This window comes from Pleurodeles waltl, chromosome 4_2, assembly GCF_031143425.1.
Source record: "Pleurodeles waltl isolate 20211129_DDA chromosome 4_2, aPleWal1.hap1.20221129, whole genome shotgun sequence".
In the NCBI taxonomy this organism is placed as follows: domain Eukaryota; kingdom Metazoa; phylum Chordata; class Amphibia; order Caudata; family Salamandridae; genus Pleurodeles; species Pleurodeles waltl.
This window is the reverse complement of record NC_090443.1, coordinates 953,082,918-953,101,960: the sequence shown is the minus strand read 5'-3', so window position 1 is coordinate 953,101,960 and position 19,043 is coordinate 953,082,918. Positions and strand designations below refer to the sequence as shown.

General features: G+C 44.5%; 1 long non-coding RNA gene across 3 annotated transcripts in view; it reads right to left on the bottom strand.

Annotated features, from left to right (window-relative positions):
* LOC138293521 (uncharacterized) overlaps nt 1-19,043 on the bottom strand; it is a 945,691-nt gene that overhangs the window by 50,664 nt on the left and 875,984 nt on the right. For 2 of the 3 annotated variants that reach the window (XR_011203027.1, XR_011203026.1), the window contains exons 3-4: nt 12,780-12,957; nt 3,810-3,853 (exon numbers count right to left, since the gene is read on the bottom strand). This is a non-coding gene — a long non-coding RNA (uncharacterized lncRNA). The remainder of the gene's footprint in view (nt 1-3,809; nt 3,854-12,779; nt 12,958-19,043) is intronic. The other variant, XR_011203028.1, reaches the window with a different exon arrangement.

Sequence of the window (19,043 nt, the reverse complement as noted above, 5' to 3'; positions counted from 1 at the left end):
CATCCTGGTTGGTTCAGGTGAGGCCCTGTGCTCGAGCCAGAAATTGGGCCGACAGCTTCTGATGGTGTGGACAGACTCAATCCCCCACATTCTGAAGTTGTGCCGTTCTAAGTATGCAGTCCTGTTATCTGAGTAGGAACAGTATAACACAGCTGGGGGTTGTCTACAACAGGGCAAAGCTGTTCCAGTCGTGGTGGGGCTCGTTCTATATAGAGGTCTCTGTAGTAGTCTGCAAAGCCTTTGGTACTCTCATGGAATCTAGAGATCAGTGGCCATCGTTCTAGCTCTGTTTTCTCTTTGTGCTAACCAATAGAAGTTCTTGCCAGGCTGTTGTCATGTTTATAGATCCTGTATCTGGACATTGTCCACCCGAGCATGGCCATATCAATTAGTTTATGCTGGAGTGACACACGCAGCCTTTCTAAAAGTGCCTGAGTCACTCCTGCCTGTTCCAGACTAAGGACCTCATTTAGGTCTCACTGCGGGACCACCAAATTTACGGGGAGGACGCCATGGCAGTGGGGTCCCCCCTGCCCTACAATGGTCTAACCGGCGGGAAGATTGCAATAGAGCGTTCCCACCAGTCAGACCAGCAGGAACAGTGCTTCGAGGTAGCACTCAGCTCCCTTAAAGGAGCCAAGTGCTATCTCGAAGCACAGAGGGGGCCGAGCAGCACCCTAGGAATGCGCACTGTCTGCAAAGCAGACAGTGCGCATTCCAAGGGTGCAGGGACTCCCACCGCCAGACTTTCCATGCTGGTCAGATTGCCATGGAATGGCTGGTGGTGAGGGGAGTTGTAATCATCCAGGCAGCGCTGAGTTCAGGGCCACCCTGGCTGAGAACAACTCTGACTGTCGTCATGTCATCGGGAACCATGTTCCCGGCCGGGACAGTGGTGTCCTGGTGGGTCTACCTGCCAGGGTTGTAATTGGGCAGTCGGACCACCTGGAATGCGGCGCTCCGACTGTCAACGCGAGTGTGGCAGTCCTTGTTCTGCCACACTCATAATGAGGCCCTAAGTGCTCCCATTTCCTGTCTTGCTCTCTACCATGAACCATGGAGAGTGCTTTTCCCCTTATCATTGCCTTATAAACGCCCCCAGAAGCTCAGAGGAAGTTGCAGACGGGGTATCAAGATCAAAGTAATCTCCGATCTCCTCAGGAAGAAGGCCAGTGAAATTGCTATCTTAGAGCCACTGAGCTTCTGTCACCAAATACCATCTGGAGGCGGTGCATATCTCAACTGGGGAATAGTCTGAAAGGCCCTGCAGGGGAATTTGGGTGCCTGAAGTCTGGCCAATACTCTCCAGGGAGACAAATAAGTAATCTATACTTGAAATTAGTATTGAGTAAAACCTAGGTCATGTGGGTGCCAAACATGCCAGGCATCGACCAAACCCATGCATGCCACCCACTTTGCTAATGCTAGTGGTGGGACAGTTGCAGCACCCAAATTTGTGTCTAAGGTGCTATCCATTATAGGTTTAAAGTCACCTCGTTTACAGCATATGTCTGTAACAGCGTGTCAGAGAGTGCCTGAAGTATGCTGGAGACCTGTGATGGGGGCATAATCACTGCACAGCATTAAGGGAGATCCTTCCAGGGTTCCCCCTAGAATAATAAAGCAGCAAAGATCATCTGTGTGCACCTTGGTTAATCACAGTGGAAGTGATTTATGGAGCAGTATTGCCACCTCCCTGGAGCCTCTGGTGAAGCCTGCATGATAGACCCTGGAGTAACAGTATCTTCTGCAAAAAGGGCATCTAGTTCCTAGGAAGAGGTTCTATTGTAAGAAGATTACTGGGGAGGGGGGGCTACTTATGTTAGCACCACCACTCTCTTAATCTTGTCTAGGAGACTGCTGACTTTCCAGGGCATTACATTTAACTGTTCAGAGAATGCACCATGTAGCTGTGGTGGGGATATCATTAGAAGACTGTGTTTTTTTGGGGGCATTACCACTTAGTACCAACAAAAACTATAAACATGAAAAAACAAGAACAACAATAAGAACCCCCCCACCTCAACCAACCCCCTCACCCTATATTTCCACCTCTAAAGCATCTGCCACCTGACTTACAAACAAACAAAGATATCAAAGTAAGAAAACTGCACTAAACATCTATGAGTGGAACGTGCAAAGCCTCAATGTTCCAAGAACATTAACGTGGGGTGATGCCAGTTCAGCCCCTTGGCCATGGGAATGAGACCTTGCACTGTCTCCTGTGTTCGTCAGGGCTATGCCAGATATATGCTGCTGTTGAGGCCCATCCAGTGTCACAGTGGCCTTTGTGGGACCCTTGGTGGCGACTCTGTGGGAGTCTATGCCATGCTCCAGGATGACCATTCGCTCTCTTGCCTCCTGCCCATGGCCTCAACCTCCAAGCAGGTGGGGGATGAGTTATGGAAATTTGTTCCACAATCCACTCCTCAACTCAGTGCGGATGGTCAAAGAACTATGTTTTCCCATTGAAAATGATCTTTAATTTAGTATTGTTTAGAGGCATGTATTTGATGACCATCACTGTTTTTTTGCTTTACCTGTTCAAAGGATTTTCTCTGTACAATACTTGTATAGTCTGGGAAAATCATTTTCTTTTGAGATTCATATTTAACCACCATGGGCTTCCCTTGCTGCACATAGGATGAGATCTCTGTTTCTATATTTTAAGAGACAATAATTAGGGACCTGGGTGGAGCTCCAGGCAGGGGCTTGAGCATCAGCGTCCACTCAAACAGAACACATGGAGCAAACTTGATGGTAGGTAAGAAGGTTTTGAGCAAGTTACCAGGAATTTCTCAGGCTGAGATCCTTCACAAGCCTTTGGAAATCCAAGAAGGCACAGGTTGTCTCATTTAGAGCAACTATCCACATCTTCCATACAAGCCGAAAATGTACTGTTGGAGCTTTGTACTTTCTAAATTGCTTGGCAAAGGGTCTTGATCACATCCTCCAATGTATCTATACGGTCCTCCCTGAGGGGTAGTATTATACAGCAACATCAGCCCCTACCTTCCCAATCTTTGTTTCGAAGGCCTGGTAAGAAGATTGAATGGCTTGCAGGATTGTTTCAGTGTTTGAGCTGCTTCTGTCAGCTGAGTGGGTCCCTTGCCACCAGAGTTGCTGCAGTTGGCAGGGATTCCCCCAACAAGTGAGCCATCTTGCCAGATTTGTCTAATTTGTCTTGCTTTGGTATGCCTTTGTCTTTGGCCATGATGCTGAATCACCACACCTCGTCTTTGACCAAGTTTAGAATGACAGTGTACTGGGCATATAAATGGAAATAGTACACTGTTCCAATACATATACATGCAGGGTAAAGAAGAGTCAGTTGTTTCAGGAGAGCCCTCAAACATCCACTAGGATGCCAAGCTTCATCACTGGGCAATATCCTCGTCAGACCGGTACTGCAATGCCTTGCAGGCCACCCCAAACATGGTGGTGGTACTCAAACGAAGATTGTATGGCAGATGTAGTTAGGTCTGCAGAAAATACTGACTGTAAGAAAGAGTAAAGTAGGATAGACAAGTGAGTTAAAATTGGCTCTGAGCCTTAAGCATCATAATTTAATAACTCAAGGAAAGGATCAGGCCAAGATTAAAAAAGAAACAGGGGGAGTGAATGCGGGGAATAATGTCCCACTGCACTCCATGGAAAGGAAAAAGGTAGTGTACCTAATCCTAACATAATCTAGTCAACATGTTTCACGTCTCCATGGTCAAAATATGATCCCTTGACGCTTCATCAGGACCGTAACAACCACTTCTCCTATTTATATAAGCAGTAATAAGTGCTGGAAAGTCACTTACTGAGGGAGGACTATTCATCACCGTCAAATGGTCAACCAGTCGCCCTGCACGAAAGTGAAAACATAGACATTCATTAGTTTCTAAATAGTGCAAAGGGTGATGCACGCAGTGAACCCCGGTACAAGGTGCGGCACAACGGACATGACAAGAAAGGCTTACCATCCCATAGTAGAGAATAGGCATCATAGGAACACACAAGCCTCAAACCAAAGGAGAATTTACTAGGTGTAAAAAAATAGTATTATAATGCATGGATTGAATACACATTGGCAGGTGATTTCGAAAAATGAAAACAATATGCACAAACAGTCACTTAATTTAGCTGCCATTCGTGTCTAGAACACACTGGTGCTAATAAAGCTGGTAAAATGTAGACATCATGACCCATAAAGCAAGGGCTAATCACTATTAGACCACTGTGTACAACAGATTGTCGATCATTATGCAAATGAGGGAATAGTATTGAGCTGCCACTCTTATCTAAAACTTACTAGTCCTGATACAGTAGGTAAAATGTTGACATCATGACCCATACAAGAGAAAGCTGATCGCCATAAGACCACTGTGTGCCACAGATTGTCAGTCATTGCGCAGGTGAAGGAATCGTATCCTAGCAACCAATAACTAATATGAAAAGAGAAAGGCCGTCAGTGTATTAACGGTGAAAGAATTATCAACGGGACAGTCGGAATCAAAGAACTTACTTAAATCTCGCATTAGTCCCTCGTTGAACCTGCCCTGAGTCGCGTGCCTGAAGACAATCGCCCTGCGTGTCAGAAGGTTTTAAATAGCCGGTAATATTAGCGTGAACACTCGCGTCTATACCGGAACAACTCAGTAATTGGCCTTGTCCGATTCCAGTCATAGAAATCGAAGAAGGACTTGTGTCGAAATTAGATGACAGCCATCTTGCTTGTAGTGACTGCCAATGGGTCCATAAGGGAATCGGTGGAGGCCATCTTGGTGGTAGAGGAGAACACCGAAGGTGGGTGTTCAATGACAAACAACGGTGGCAGCCAAAAATGGTGATAGAAGTGTTGAAGTAAACCACAAAAAATGATAGTGTACTGGGCATGCCTATCTCCGACAACAAGGGAAGCATAAGCAGTCAGTCGGAGGTGGTAAAGTGAAAAGAGGGGAGAGGCAGGAAATCCCCCAGCAGGGGGGCCAGAGGAAGGAAGCCAGTCCCCCCACTACTGCCACCATCTATTTGACCCAATCCCCTGTAATCACAGATGTCTTGCGGAGCAGGCACACAGCCCTCAGAGCAGGTCTGTCAGGAAAGAGTGTCCCTGTTATGGGCCCATTAGCAAATAATTCCCGGCACTCTGTTCACCCGTACACTGCGGGCCCCACTTGAATGACAGCAGTACCAAGAGCCATGGGGCCCCGGCAGACCATGCCTGCGGACCTCTAAAAGGGCAGAGTCCCCTCAGTCTGTGGCCCTTTTCCACGGCACCACCACCGCAGATGGTTTAATCATGGGCTCCTGAGTGCAGTACCCTTTCGGGAGGGGAGCGCTCAGTGCACCTGGCCTCGACTAGTTGCCCAGGGGAGGAGGGAATGCCGATCAAGCTTAAATAGCAAGAGGGTCGGGGTAAGTAATGCCACAAACTAGGCCCCATGCCATCAAGGACACACACCTCTCACACTCTTGGCAAGCCTGGATTACCCGTGTATATATCCAGGGCCACCTCCTTTCAGTTGGGACCAGGAAGCACCATTGAATCCACCATCTTGTGCAAGATCAGGATCCCTGCCATCTCCCACCACTGTATCCTCACAGCTTCACTTTATCCCAGAGGTGGACTACTGTGCCTAGGATGACAATGGCTATGGTACCTGTGAATGTAATTCAGTTAAATTGAGATACATGGCAGTTTCATTCGCATTACTTGAGCAGTTTGTGCACCTACACATTAGTATGAGTATTTCATTTTATTTATGGCAGTCTACATTTACATATGAAATGTCATCCTGATACACGATCCTTTACCTTGTGTGGGTTGATTAAACTCAAACAACATCCCCGGGGAGGCAACTTTGAACTTAAATTGAGACAAACTGAAAGTGAATGTATTATTCGTTATGACACAGTCCGACAAAGCCTTAACAAGGATCCAGAATGGCACTTTTGGCTTCACTGATTATCACAATTAGTATACACTAGTGATCAGAACCATGCCCCGATGGACTTAAAGCAATTATCTTTAAATAAGTACTAAAACTTTACATTACCAAGATAGCCAAATCAATACTCCATATGCTATAAGTCGCAAAAACAGTTCCATAGATATTGAACCTACAGGCCAGCGTACAACTATCTTTCGCTTATTCATATTTAACTAATTCTTTATTCCTACACCTAATGGATTATCAATTGACATTCAAATCCTATTATGACCCAGCATGAGTCCTCTAAGACTCTAATCAAGTGTAACACAATATACATTGGTAATTTATTAATTGTAATCAGTGAATAAGTAATTCATACTCTTGTATTACAAGTCTAGTCAGACACAGTACATATTGGTTTTAAAGTACACCAGTAGCTCCGGTACAATATATTTTCAATGTATTCTACTTTTGAGGATCCTCCCGTAGACTTACATGAACGACCAACCCAGGCCGAAGTAATTTCATAACATAATCGTGTTTGACCCCTTTAGGTCTTAGTAAATAATGTGAATATTTGATTGTCAAACTAAATTTGAACTAGGACACAATAGTTACTATTTTCTTAATACAGGTTCGTCCTACACATAAACGCGACCGTCTTAAGATGGCCAACAAAATTTCCTTATATTTTTTCCGGCCCCAATTAGGGTCGTGAAAAAGTGGTAGGACTAATTCGCCTACCTTCTATTAAAAACAGACGAAAGATTCCTTGCAACATGTTTCTCTTACACATAAACACGACCGTCTAAAGATGGTCGATTAAATTCTCCCTTATTTCTTCCGTTCCCATTTCGGGCCGTGAAAATAGTGGTAGGACTAATCCGCCTACCTTCTATTCAAAATAGACAAAGGACTTTGTATATTTTTCTCATTTATAATTGCCGCCCGACTAAAACGCCGTACTGCACATTACGGGATTTATCCCGAGCCTTGCGTTCTCTATTAAAGCGGCGAGTGGATCTTTTCTGAATACCATTAACTAACATTGAATTAGCCCAAAATATTACCATTCTTGTACAATTTTATAACAATATGTTTATTTATCGAATCACCATAGGTTACACAACATCATATACGTTAGCCTCGCAAAAATCTCGTCTCTATGCAATTCACTAATACCTCAGTCAGTCATAGCAACCTTCATTTGATTTAAGCTAAGCTGTTCCATCTCGGTTAATGAAGGATTATTCCTTGTATTCTTCTGAGGATCACAATTTAATCTACTTAGCCTCCTAATGATTCACAATTGTTTGCTAATACAAATAGCTAGGCATATTACAATATTCCTTACGGCTATATAAGTGTCTTAGTAGGGTAAATTATACTCTCCTTACAAAATCTGATTGTTTTGCTCAAATAAGAACTGTCTCACCGCATAGAATGTAATATATTAATTCATACTTAAGAATGAGGGGAATTTATACTCATGACTCAATGTTTTTATCTAGATTAATCGCACTTGTTTAAGAATGGATGGTCTATCATGAATACTCCTTTGGTACAATATTTTTTAAATTCACTTTTTGATCACAATATATATTTCTTTCAGTATACTTTCATTAATACACTTTTACACTAAAGGGATTGAATTTATCTTTTTCTTCTCTTTTCCTTTTTTCTCTATTTTGCATTGGCTATCACCAGGCTTGTCTCTTTTTAATTAAGTCACATCCTTACAAGCACGTACTCCCTTTTTTGACATCCTCACTATGGTCAGCTAGCCACAGAGGTTAAGGTTTTTTGGGACTATTCAACTTTTCTCTTGTCATTCTTTCTTTTTTCCACCATTGGTACAATGGGTCTATTTTAAGCCCACTTTTCAACTTTGCACTTACTCTGTTGCTTAACTACTTGGCTTAACCATTGCTTACCTATTTGCAGCCTTGGATAAGCCCCAGGTGAATTAACCATAAGGGGGTGAAACACATGTCGGCTGTTTTTCCTTATATGCTCCAGATCTCTACATGGAATACTAAGACACTTAAGATTCATCACTACTAATAAATGAAATTTACATTGAAAGTATGGATTCAAAGCTTTATTATTGATTCCAAATTGATGGAACTTTGACAACATTGATTCCTATGAGTGGGCTATCTATTTTCACAGAACTAGACTTATGTTTTGGGGCAAACTGGTCCATACCCCTGCGATAATCCACCAAATAACTAAGGACTGGGCATTCACATGGAAAGGAGAATTGGACCGTCAAATTTGATATTTGAAATACTTGATTTATATTTAAGAACACACCTACAAAATAAAGTGTAGTTTTGCTGGCAGAGAAGGTCTTTGCCTGACAGATTAGCTAAGGAAGATGGACTGAGCAAAAATGTTTATCAATATTGGGTTCTAGGGAAATGGAAACATGGTAAGAAATATAGGGGGTCATTATGACCCCGGTGGACGGCGGTAAAATGGAGAAAACTACTGCCAATAGGCTGGCGGTACTTTTCCTCATATTAAGACATTGGTGGTTTGGCTCAAGCTAAACCGCCAATGTACCACACGTCCGCCAATGCGGTAACAACTGCCGGGCTGGAGACTTCAGTCTCCAGCCAGACGGCCGTCACTAGCCCGCCTGCGGAATTATGACCCCACCTACCACCTTGGTTTTCGTGGCTTCCTTACCGCTACGAAAATCATGGCGGTAGGCACTATCAGTGATAGGGAATTCCTTCCCTGTCACTGATAGGGGTCTTCCCTGCCCCCCTCCCCAGGTTTCCCCTCCAACCCCCTTCCCCCCAGACCCCCCATCACATATATGCACCTTCACTCACCAACGAACACACACATACACACACTCTTACCCACATTCATCCACGCATACATACATCCATTCACACACACATCCACACACACTGACATACATACATGCACACACGCATGCACACAACATACACGCACTCACACATCCATGCATGCACAGACAACACACATCACATACCCGTATACACACACGCACAGACATACACCCCCCACACACACACACAACACCACCCTCCCCTTTCGGAGCACCCAACTTACCTGATGTCAGGGGGCCCTCCAACAGGAGACGGGAAAGGGCGCTGCTGCCGCAGCAGCGTCCACCAGCAGAACACCGCCAGGTCGTATCATGGGTCATGATACGGTCTGCGGTGGTCCACTGGCGTGGCACTGCTGCTGGCAGCAGCGCCACCTTACCGCCATCTGCCGACATGACCGCAGCCAGATTTCCGCCATCCTTCTGGTGGAAATCTGGCTTTGGTCATAATCCGGCTGACGGCTGGTAGCCACAGCAACGGTCTTTTGGCGGCCGTTGCCGCGGCGGTAGGTGGTATATACCGCCAATGTTATAGTGAGGGCCATAGTTTCTAACTTGTTAAGTCTGTGGACATGCCATAGAGAGGGGACTTTAGAGGTTTTTAGGGATAAGCGACTTGCACCCATGTCAATAAGGCAACTAGTACTCATACCATTGATGACTCAATCAACATATGGTCCCTTTTGATCTAACAGAATTAAAGTATTGATGACATAGTCAGAATCTCTTGGGCTGTTCTAAAATTGATGATAAGAGTTTTAAGTAATCTGATGAAATTGAGACTGATCGAGAAGGACTAGTGTATTAGACACACAGTTGGGACATTTCTGTTTCCAGTGCTGCAGCTGTTCACAAGTAAATCATGATCCTCCTGTCCCTTCCATTGCTTCTGCCAGCTCTCCCACCTCCCCATGCCTCATCCCTTTGTTCCAACTTGTGTACGGCTGTCAGTCCCACGCCCTTGACTGTTTTCTGTTTAAACTGCAAATTCACTGGCATCTGTTACAATTCTACATTTTCTTTCTTCCTCTCTTGTGAAGCACAATGGCTAGCAATCATCACCAACTCAGCCAACTTCTTAGTCTGCTGTCTAAAACAGATGGTCATAAGTGGACTCCTAAATTTCAATAATAATCCCTGCACAAAAGCAGAATCTACACCTTCCTGAGCCATCTCTGCAGGACACGTTATACCTGGATACCTTTCAAGCACATCCTAAAGTCTGGCAGCCAATGTTTCACCATTATTTAGTTTACATTTCGAAATCCTAGTACGGTCAGTTTTTACCAGACACATATCCACAATTGTATTCAGCAATGCATCCTTTACAGCATTGAACTCTCCTTCATTTCTAGGGACAACCAATCTGTAACATCTACTTCTCCATTAATCTTTCTTTTACTGTGCTCCGGACAACCAATTGAAATAAGTGACTTGCATCTGCCCAGTTATGTCTATATACTTCAAATACACGCTGCAGCTCCTCTCGGAACTGAGTATGGTTTTCTCTGACAATCGTTTATTAAGACTCATGAAATCAGAGGGGGTCCAAGGGACTTGGACCATGGTTCTACTCCTGGCTGTGAAATAGTTCCTCAAGGGAAGAATGGTGGAAGGGGAAGGCTCCTCATCACCTCATCATAAGAGCCACTTGAGTGGGGAGAATGGCAACACCTCCTAGACAGTTGTCTACGCGCTCACACTCCTCTACCAGATGATTTACTGTCTGTCAGTCATACCGTAGCACTCAATTGCACATTACACCCTTATGCTTCAGTCACCTGTGGTCCTGTCAGTGCTGCTCTATTTTCAAGTGCATCATCGCCTGCACCCCCAGCTTCTTCTGATGGCATGGGAACATGTCTAGCAGATCCTCTTCCCTCAGGTCCTCACTCCGTTGCTTTTTTCCTGTAATTCAGTGATCTGAGGAAATAGATCTGGATGAGATAGTGCAGTTGGAGCACAAGCCCTAACTCCACCCTAATGTGACTGCAGCCTTGAGGTTCATGCTTATGCCTGTGTGCCTTCTCATATCATTGTTGGAAGAGTGGGTGTTGCTTGGCATATATTTGGCCTATATTTTATTTTTGGGATCCTTCAGTGTCTGTAAGTTTTCTCATCCTTCTATATCAGAGGTACTATGCTCAGGTAAGTACTTTTTCCCATCCCCGTTGGTAAGTCACATCCAGTCTCATAAAAACGTGTACATGCCTTAACCGTATTGTTTGTTTGTACATAGTATGGGGAAGAGTCCCTTTCACTGGGAGTTTAGATTATATTACACCGACCTCTCCTCCTTACTGCTCACTTGCACCTGTGTAGCAAGGAAGGAGTCTTTGGGCCAGATGTAGCAAAAAAGCAAATTGCGACTTGCAATTTGCGAGTCCGTGCGACTCGCAAATTGCAAGTCGCAATTTGCTATGCAGAAAGGTGTCTCAGACACCTTCTGCAACTCGAAATGGGGTCGCAAAGACCCACCTCATTAATATTAATGAGGTGGGTCGCAGTTTGCGACCCCATTGCGAGTATGGGCACTCACGGGGATGGTGGCCTGCTGGAGACAGCAGACCACCATGTCCGTGACTGCTTTTTAATAAAGCAGTTTTGTTTTTTTCTATCTGCAGCCCGTTTTCCTTAAAGGAAAACGAGCTGCACTTAGAAAAAAAAACGAAACCTTTTGTTTCGGTATTTTTCAGAGCAGGCAGTGGTCCATAGGACCACTACCTGCTCTGAAAAATAATTTTTGTTTCCATTCACAAAAGGGAAGGGGTCCCATGGGGACCCCTTCCCGTTTGCGACTGGGTTACCATCCACTTCAAGTGGATGGTAACTGCGATTTCATTTGCGACCGGTTTTGCGGTCGCAAATGAAATTGCATAGCATTGCGAGTCGCAAATAGGAAGGGAACACCCCTTCCTATTTGCGAGTCGCAAATGCATTTTGCGAGTCGGATCCGACTCGCAAAATGCATTTCTGCATACCGGAGAGGCTTTTGCGCCTCGCAAACGGTGTTTTTCGCCGTTTGCGAGTCGCAAACACCTTTTTACATCTGCCCCTTTGTGTCCACAGCTCATCCCATGGAGGTCTATAGGGAAGGAGATTTAAAACTTGATAGGGTTTCTCCTTTATATTTCTTTGAACTGATCTCATGAAGTGGAAGGGAAATATATTGTGCACTCATGCCCAAAGATCTCCTGCATTCGACAAACCACCAGTTAACACCAGGAGGGGCTTGTGAAGGGGTCGGGACAGCTGGACCTGAAGAGCCTCTTTCATGTGCAAATTCATCATTTCAGGATCTGTGCTTTGGGTTCTGGTGCTGCTGGCTATTTTCCCTGTTACCAAACTAGTTCTGGAGCCTGCTCGCAATAAACCATGGATTCACACAGATATGTAGTTCTGTTTACTGGACCTGTTGGTGTCCAGCTTATTTGTTTTCCCCATTGTCTCCTAACCAAATGACAATCATGCACACCACTTTTATGAGGACATTTATAACCACAACCATAAAGTTCTGGCCATTCAAAACAAGCACACTAAAGTATACAAAAAATTGATAGATGGAATGCTTAAATAAATCTTAGCCACTGATAATTACTCTGGGCCTCATCTCAATCCATTTGTATTTTGCACACCATGTCACCTCAGTTTGGACGTAGCTATATGCAAATCAGTCTTGACCCTGCTCCAGTCAGAGCAGTCCAGCCCGAACTGACACGCCAGGTCCTCCCTGAACCAGAACACAAGCAACCCAGGATTAGTTTTGCCATAGTTATGGGCTCATCAGCCAGGTGCAGCTCGGTTCCAGTGACACAGTGTGCAAGGGACCCACGTCTGGGCATACCTGTTCCACTTGGGTGTTGCACTAAAGTGTACAAAAAAGTGCCTGAGATTAATTTAAGCATTCCATCCATCACTTGTTGTATATTTTAATATGCAAAACAGGCAAGCAAACAAATATACTGGAAGTGCAGTTAGACTTTACCTACATTTTGGTTCAGTCGTGTTCAAGCCTTTAGTCGATTTTCCACATCCAATGCTGGGCTCTGCTCCACTCCATTAGCCCTTGAGAAACCTCTTCTTTACCTATGGTGCCTGGGGTGGCCGTGTGAAGTCTGTTCCAGCTCTCCTGTCTACTGAGTTGATTTTCAACCACCAATGTACCATCTGTAAAAATAAAACACAACACATGGGGAAGCCAAAAATAGCAAGCAGCACAGCAAATAATTAATAAACAATTGTCGTTCCAACTGACCAGAGCTGGATCCCAAAACAGCCAGTTGGAGCATGCAAGGCTAAAATGCATGCACATTTAATTGTTTTTATATAACTCTATAGAGCTTAAACATGACAGGATCATATCTAATGAGCAGGTGGCAGGATCGTCTCAAGGAGAAAATGTGAGGCATCCTTCAAACAGAGGTGCAGTACATGAACACTATGCTGAATTCATTAGTTTCTCAAACACGCTTCCGGTTGCACATAATGAAAGTGAGGCTACACATTACTATGAGATGCTGCAGATGTGTTAACATACTACCTCAGATAAAATGACTTCTAGGCCGGTGGCAGTCATGAAGCTTAGCAAGCATATTGAGGTTTAAAGGCACTTCAAAATAATAGGAAAAAATTACATCTCTAATGATTATAAAACATATCAGTGAACATTTTAATATACCAGTGCAAGGGAACATTAACATTAAGGCAATAGCAATACAAGATTGTTTTCATACTCATAAAGGAGTAGTCACTTGGCCCTATGAGAAATTCAGGGCCCTCGTAATGAGGCCTATATATTGAGATGTAACAATAGCTAGGCCAAGAGGGAAAGAAGTCCCTTTGACAGAAAAGCTTACAGTAGTACCTTATAAATAATCAGGCACATGGCTGAAAAAAATGAGTGAGCAAAAGAAGACAGCATGGGTGCCAACTTCTAGGCGATTCAGACCTGTGAAATATTTCCAAATTACAGACCTATTTGCTGGGGCAAGGTCTGAGTGACTCCTTTCCTCTGGGTTACGCTCTTGAAAATTGTTGAGGCTACAATTACATGATTCAAGTACTTGGTCCCTGACTTCTGAAAAATTAAAAAACAAAGGAAATGTCTGAAGTCCGTTACTTCCTGGCTCAGTTGGAGGGGTGCCAAAGTTACCTCCCCATGGTGAAATAAAAATACATTCAGTCATGAAGCAGAAGCCTGTACATCAAACAGCAATTCATAATCACACACAAATGCCCTACAATATGAGGAAATAACAGGAGCAGCACAAGTTTCCAATTAATGAGACTCTTATTATTACTGAGACACTGATGATTGCTACAGAAGGCCAGGACACATTCCCAACAATGAGATAACAGCCATGGGTACCTAAACCAGTACTGGCAGAGAGAGGAAGCAAAGACAACACAATGCAAGATAAACTTCCCAACCAAAGCAGAAGAAACGAGGAACTGAGGGACTGACAAAGTTAAACAAAACAAAGATGTAGGATTGTGATGACAAACGTAAGTAGTAGTAGAAAGTCTCAGCAAAGCTCAGGATGCCAAGAATAGAGCAATTCAATTATCCTCCTTTTTGTGCAACAGCACTGACCTGGAAGCAGGAGCCAAAGAGACAGGAAAATCTTGCTAAGATGCTAAAACACTAGACCATAAACCTTCTCCAAAATCCCACCCTCAATGTGTCGTTATCTCTGACGCTTCATATTCATCACATTACTGACAATAGTCCAGTCCCAGTGCAAAGTCCCCCCCCCAACCTGGAAGCCAGACCTAATTTATTTGGACAAGAGTGATGAAACTTGATTAGGATTTTAAGGCCGTGTCCAAACTCTGCTGGTTCCCAAGACCTTTCAGACAAATCATATCCCTTTCAGTTTAACAAGTACTGCAACTACCCTGGAAATATATTGGAACCTAAATTAGCTCTCAGCTCAAACTTTGATGTTTTATGTAGTAATACAGAAGGAGGGATTGAGGGCCCTTGCAAAGCTACAGGCTTAACCACAGAGCGATAACTCTTTGTGTATACGCCAGTGTGAAGGGAGTTGATGAGATGGTGCTGCAGAGTCTACTAATTGAGTAGCCTTAAATTTCCCTAAGAAACAAGGTATGAACTTAGGATGCCAACCGTCAACAGTCAGGTGTTTGGGTGATAGCCAGACTTGGGGCCTCATTTAGATTTCGGTGGTGACGGATATCCCGTCCGCCGAAATATAAATCACATTATTTCCTATGGGATTTATATTTCGACAGACAGGATATTCATCACCGATCTGATGGAGTAACCCGTCCTCAGAAATCTAAATCAGGCCCTTGATCTGCTACAAAATAGTAAGCGTCGAAGACGTATAATTTTATGCATACTTCATGTAGTTAGCCTTTGTCTGTTGCAAACGGAGAATAGCCTGTCTGGCTGTGAATCTAATGTAAAACAGCAGGCACTGAAGGAAGATCAGGAGGGAGGATAGAGGAAGAAAACAGTTTTGGATGTACACCATACAAGCAGAAGTAAGCAGAATAACCTATGGCATTATGTAATGAGTGATTTGCACACTCAGCTAATGGTGTGTGAAATAAATCTACATTTGCATCAAATTAGAAATCAGAAAATGTTTATTAAGAAAAATAAAACTAATTTGTAAATCACAAAGCCAGAGTAATGAGGATCCTTGGGCACTCCATGAACATAGAAGCTACTGCACATAAATACAGTGATACAAAACACAAACCTATGTTTTTATACACAGTGCTCCAAAGTGAATCATGTGACAAACTGAAATTGTAGTAGACATTAAGCCTTCAAATATATAGGGAAATATAAACTTAGGGCCTCATACGAGTTTGGCGGTGTGACGGTAAGACAGCCACAGTGGCGGCCGCCAAAAGGCAGCCATCTTGGTGACCATACGACTGCAGTATTACGAGTTACACATCGGAGACCGCCAAAATCCAGGCAAAACTTAGAAACTGCCAGGACAGTGGAGGGCGGGGAAGAGGCGATCCCACCACCAGCACTGCCAGCCCACCAAAATTTCTCTGAACCTATTACGACCCACAGATCCAAATAACGGTTCTTTTGTGGTGGAAGATCAATGGCGGTGCGAACCGCGGCGGTCAGCGCCTAACACAGTAGTACACTACACCACATTGGATAGTTTAAAATCCCCACACCTGGCACACATCCACACACTCGACACACCTACACACACCACTTTAAAACACACCCCTTCACACACCACAATCCTTTGCAACTAGAATGTCACACACAGCAAGAAAGAGGCCGCACATAGAAATCATATACCATAGATTAGGCACCCTTACACATGTTACATAGCACACATCACACACCTGCACAACACACCCAACACAAAAACGTACCCCACACATTAGACATCAACTGTCACCCACTCACATCATAGCACACACACCTCATTACCCTTTTTTAAAACCTTTACGTATCGTCCACCACTACCATGTCCCTTACAAAAAAATCCCCGTTTCACAGATGATGAATTGAGGATCATGGTGAACGAAATCATCAGAGTAGAGCCACACCAATGTGGAGCACAGGTCCAGCAAACATCAATCACCAGGAAAATGAAGATGTGGCAAAGAATAGTCAACAGGGTGAATTCTGTAGGCACCTATCCACGCAAAAGGGAGGACATCAGGAAGAGGTGGAACAACCTCAGGGGGAAGGTCTGTTCCATGGCTGCCAGGCACCAACTGATGGTTCTTAAGACTGGCGGTGGATCCCCTCCTTTTCCCCCTACTTGCACATCATGGGAGGAGAAGGTCTTGGACATCCTGCATCCTGAGGGCCTGACAGGGATACCTGGGGGGAGTGGAGTCTGGTAATTCACAACACCTATGATGTCACCCTAATGTTCTGTCTTGCATGCTCACAGATCACCTCATGGCATCTTAACAGGCAAACCGCCCACCATCCCAGCGTCCAACTGTCCAAATACCCCTTTCTGGCATACCACATGTCAAATAAACTCATCTGGGGCCACAGTGTCTGTGTATGACGTGTAGTACAGGGACTGACAGCACTACAACTCCCAGCAGACACTGCTCCACCTGTAAGAAAACCAGAACAGTGTACTACAAATTAAGTTGCCTTGCTTGTTAAACTAACAATCAATTCAACCCACCTGAATGCTCCTCAGTTGTACAGTCCATGGCAATGACAGCAGTGGGCATCTGCCAGTACAATACCATCCAACACACAGCTACAGCTGTGTACTCTGCTAAACTGCCCTTTAAAACTCCAAACAACCATTGAAATTAACTCATCTGAGGGGAAAATACATATATGAAGTTGGATGTACTTGGAGTAAACACATACGGAGGCCCAGGTATGATGGTCACTCCTAATCTGATTGCCAGCTCTGTTTCCATGGTACATTGTGCAGCTGTTAGTTGACTCAATGATGCAATACTCCTAACTTGGGAGTAATATGTAAAGCCACACAGCAGACAAGATATGAGTCTATGAACAGACATCTAACCACCAAGATATCCAAACATCCTCTAGCAAGGTATATGATATAGGAAATCTCTGTATCCCATATAGCTGTGCCCCAGATTCGGAAGGAGGTGTCACTGGGGATCAGGTAAAGTCTTTCTCTGTATGACACATAGCATGTCTATCTGTCAAAGTTTGATACCACTTGTCGCATTACTGTCAGCAACTATGCGTTCCACTTACCCTAGTGACCATGGAAAGGACATCAAAGACAGCCACTTCCCCTCTGGATGAAGCCCTCAGTGAGGAAAACACCCCTGGATATGTGGACATTGAGGACGACCCTGTCCCATCTAGGGCACCTGGTCAGTCTACAACTGTCAGCCTCACCCTGCCTCCATCGACTCCTACCAGCCCTGTTGCCTCTACATCTCAGCCAACCATTCGCCCTCAGTCCTGTGTTCCAAGGACAGTTTTAACCATTGTGCCCCCCAGTATAGGTACCTGGGTACCTGAGTCACCACTACAAATCCCAGACAATGATGGACCTGGCACCAATGGGAGTGGGCAAACTGTGCCAAGGGCACAGGCATGTGGAAGTAGGGCATGTGGGAGGGATGGTGTGGGCCAGAGGATGAAGGCTCCTAGGGATACAACTGGCCAGGTCACAATCTCCCAAGCCTTGGGAGCTTACCAACAATCCCAAGGCATGATGAGCCAGGTACTTGCCATGATGGGGGAGATAAAGCAGCTGCAGAGGGACAACTGCCAGGAAGTCATGCAACAGTGAGAGGCCCAAAATACCCTGCTGGCTGCCATTGTAGGGGTGCTTAGAGACATGAATACCACCCTGAGTAGGTTATGTCCACAACAGCTGGGCCCTTCAACTTGCAATGTGACTTCTAGCCCTACATCTGTGGCAGCAATGGAATGGAGGCCCTGCCAGGGGAAGGACATGCCTCAGACACTCCTCCCTCTGTAGCTAGGGAACCCACCCGCAAACGAGAATGTCCCTCTAAACATGTAGGAGGAGCAGATGCCAAGACTCCAAACACTCCCAGGAAGTGAATCTCTCCTCTTGTGAGTCACTGATACAATACACCCTGTTTACTCTCCTACAACTAACCTCCATTTTCCAATGGTACAAGAACACTGGACCTGAGACTCCAAATGTAGTAGCAACTACACTGATGATAACATCCACCATGACTGAACCCTTCACAGTTCATAGTCATTTGATTTGATCCAATTCCCACATATGAATGTGCACTCCTTAATAAACGCTACTGAACCACAGGTCATGTCTGAGAGTCCTTTTTCAGCAATATTTAACTGCTAACTGTAATACCTCTTGCACATACAAGAGATGCACAAATGTACCAAATTTGTAAAGTCCTATTTCACATGTACTGTGTAATCAGGTTACAATTTGCATTTGATTATACTGATGGACAAACTTATATTCACAATCATTGCACATACCTAGACATAGGTTTGGAAAAAGTCAATGATCATACAGTGAAGTACTGCTGCTAGCTTTAGTGACTCAGCATAAGTGTGAATAACTAGCACCCCACAGACCAATGACTTTAGGGGCATGTCAGTCTTTCCCTATCCAAATAGGCAAACAGATTGGTTCAATGTCTCATCAGCTAAAGCCTTATTACGTACCCATACCATAGCTCCCAAATGACCATACCCCATAATACAGTCAGAGGTCAGTACAAATGCCCCCAGTCATAGAACCTTCCACTTACCATGGTCAGGTATAAGCAGGCAT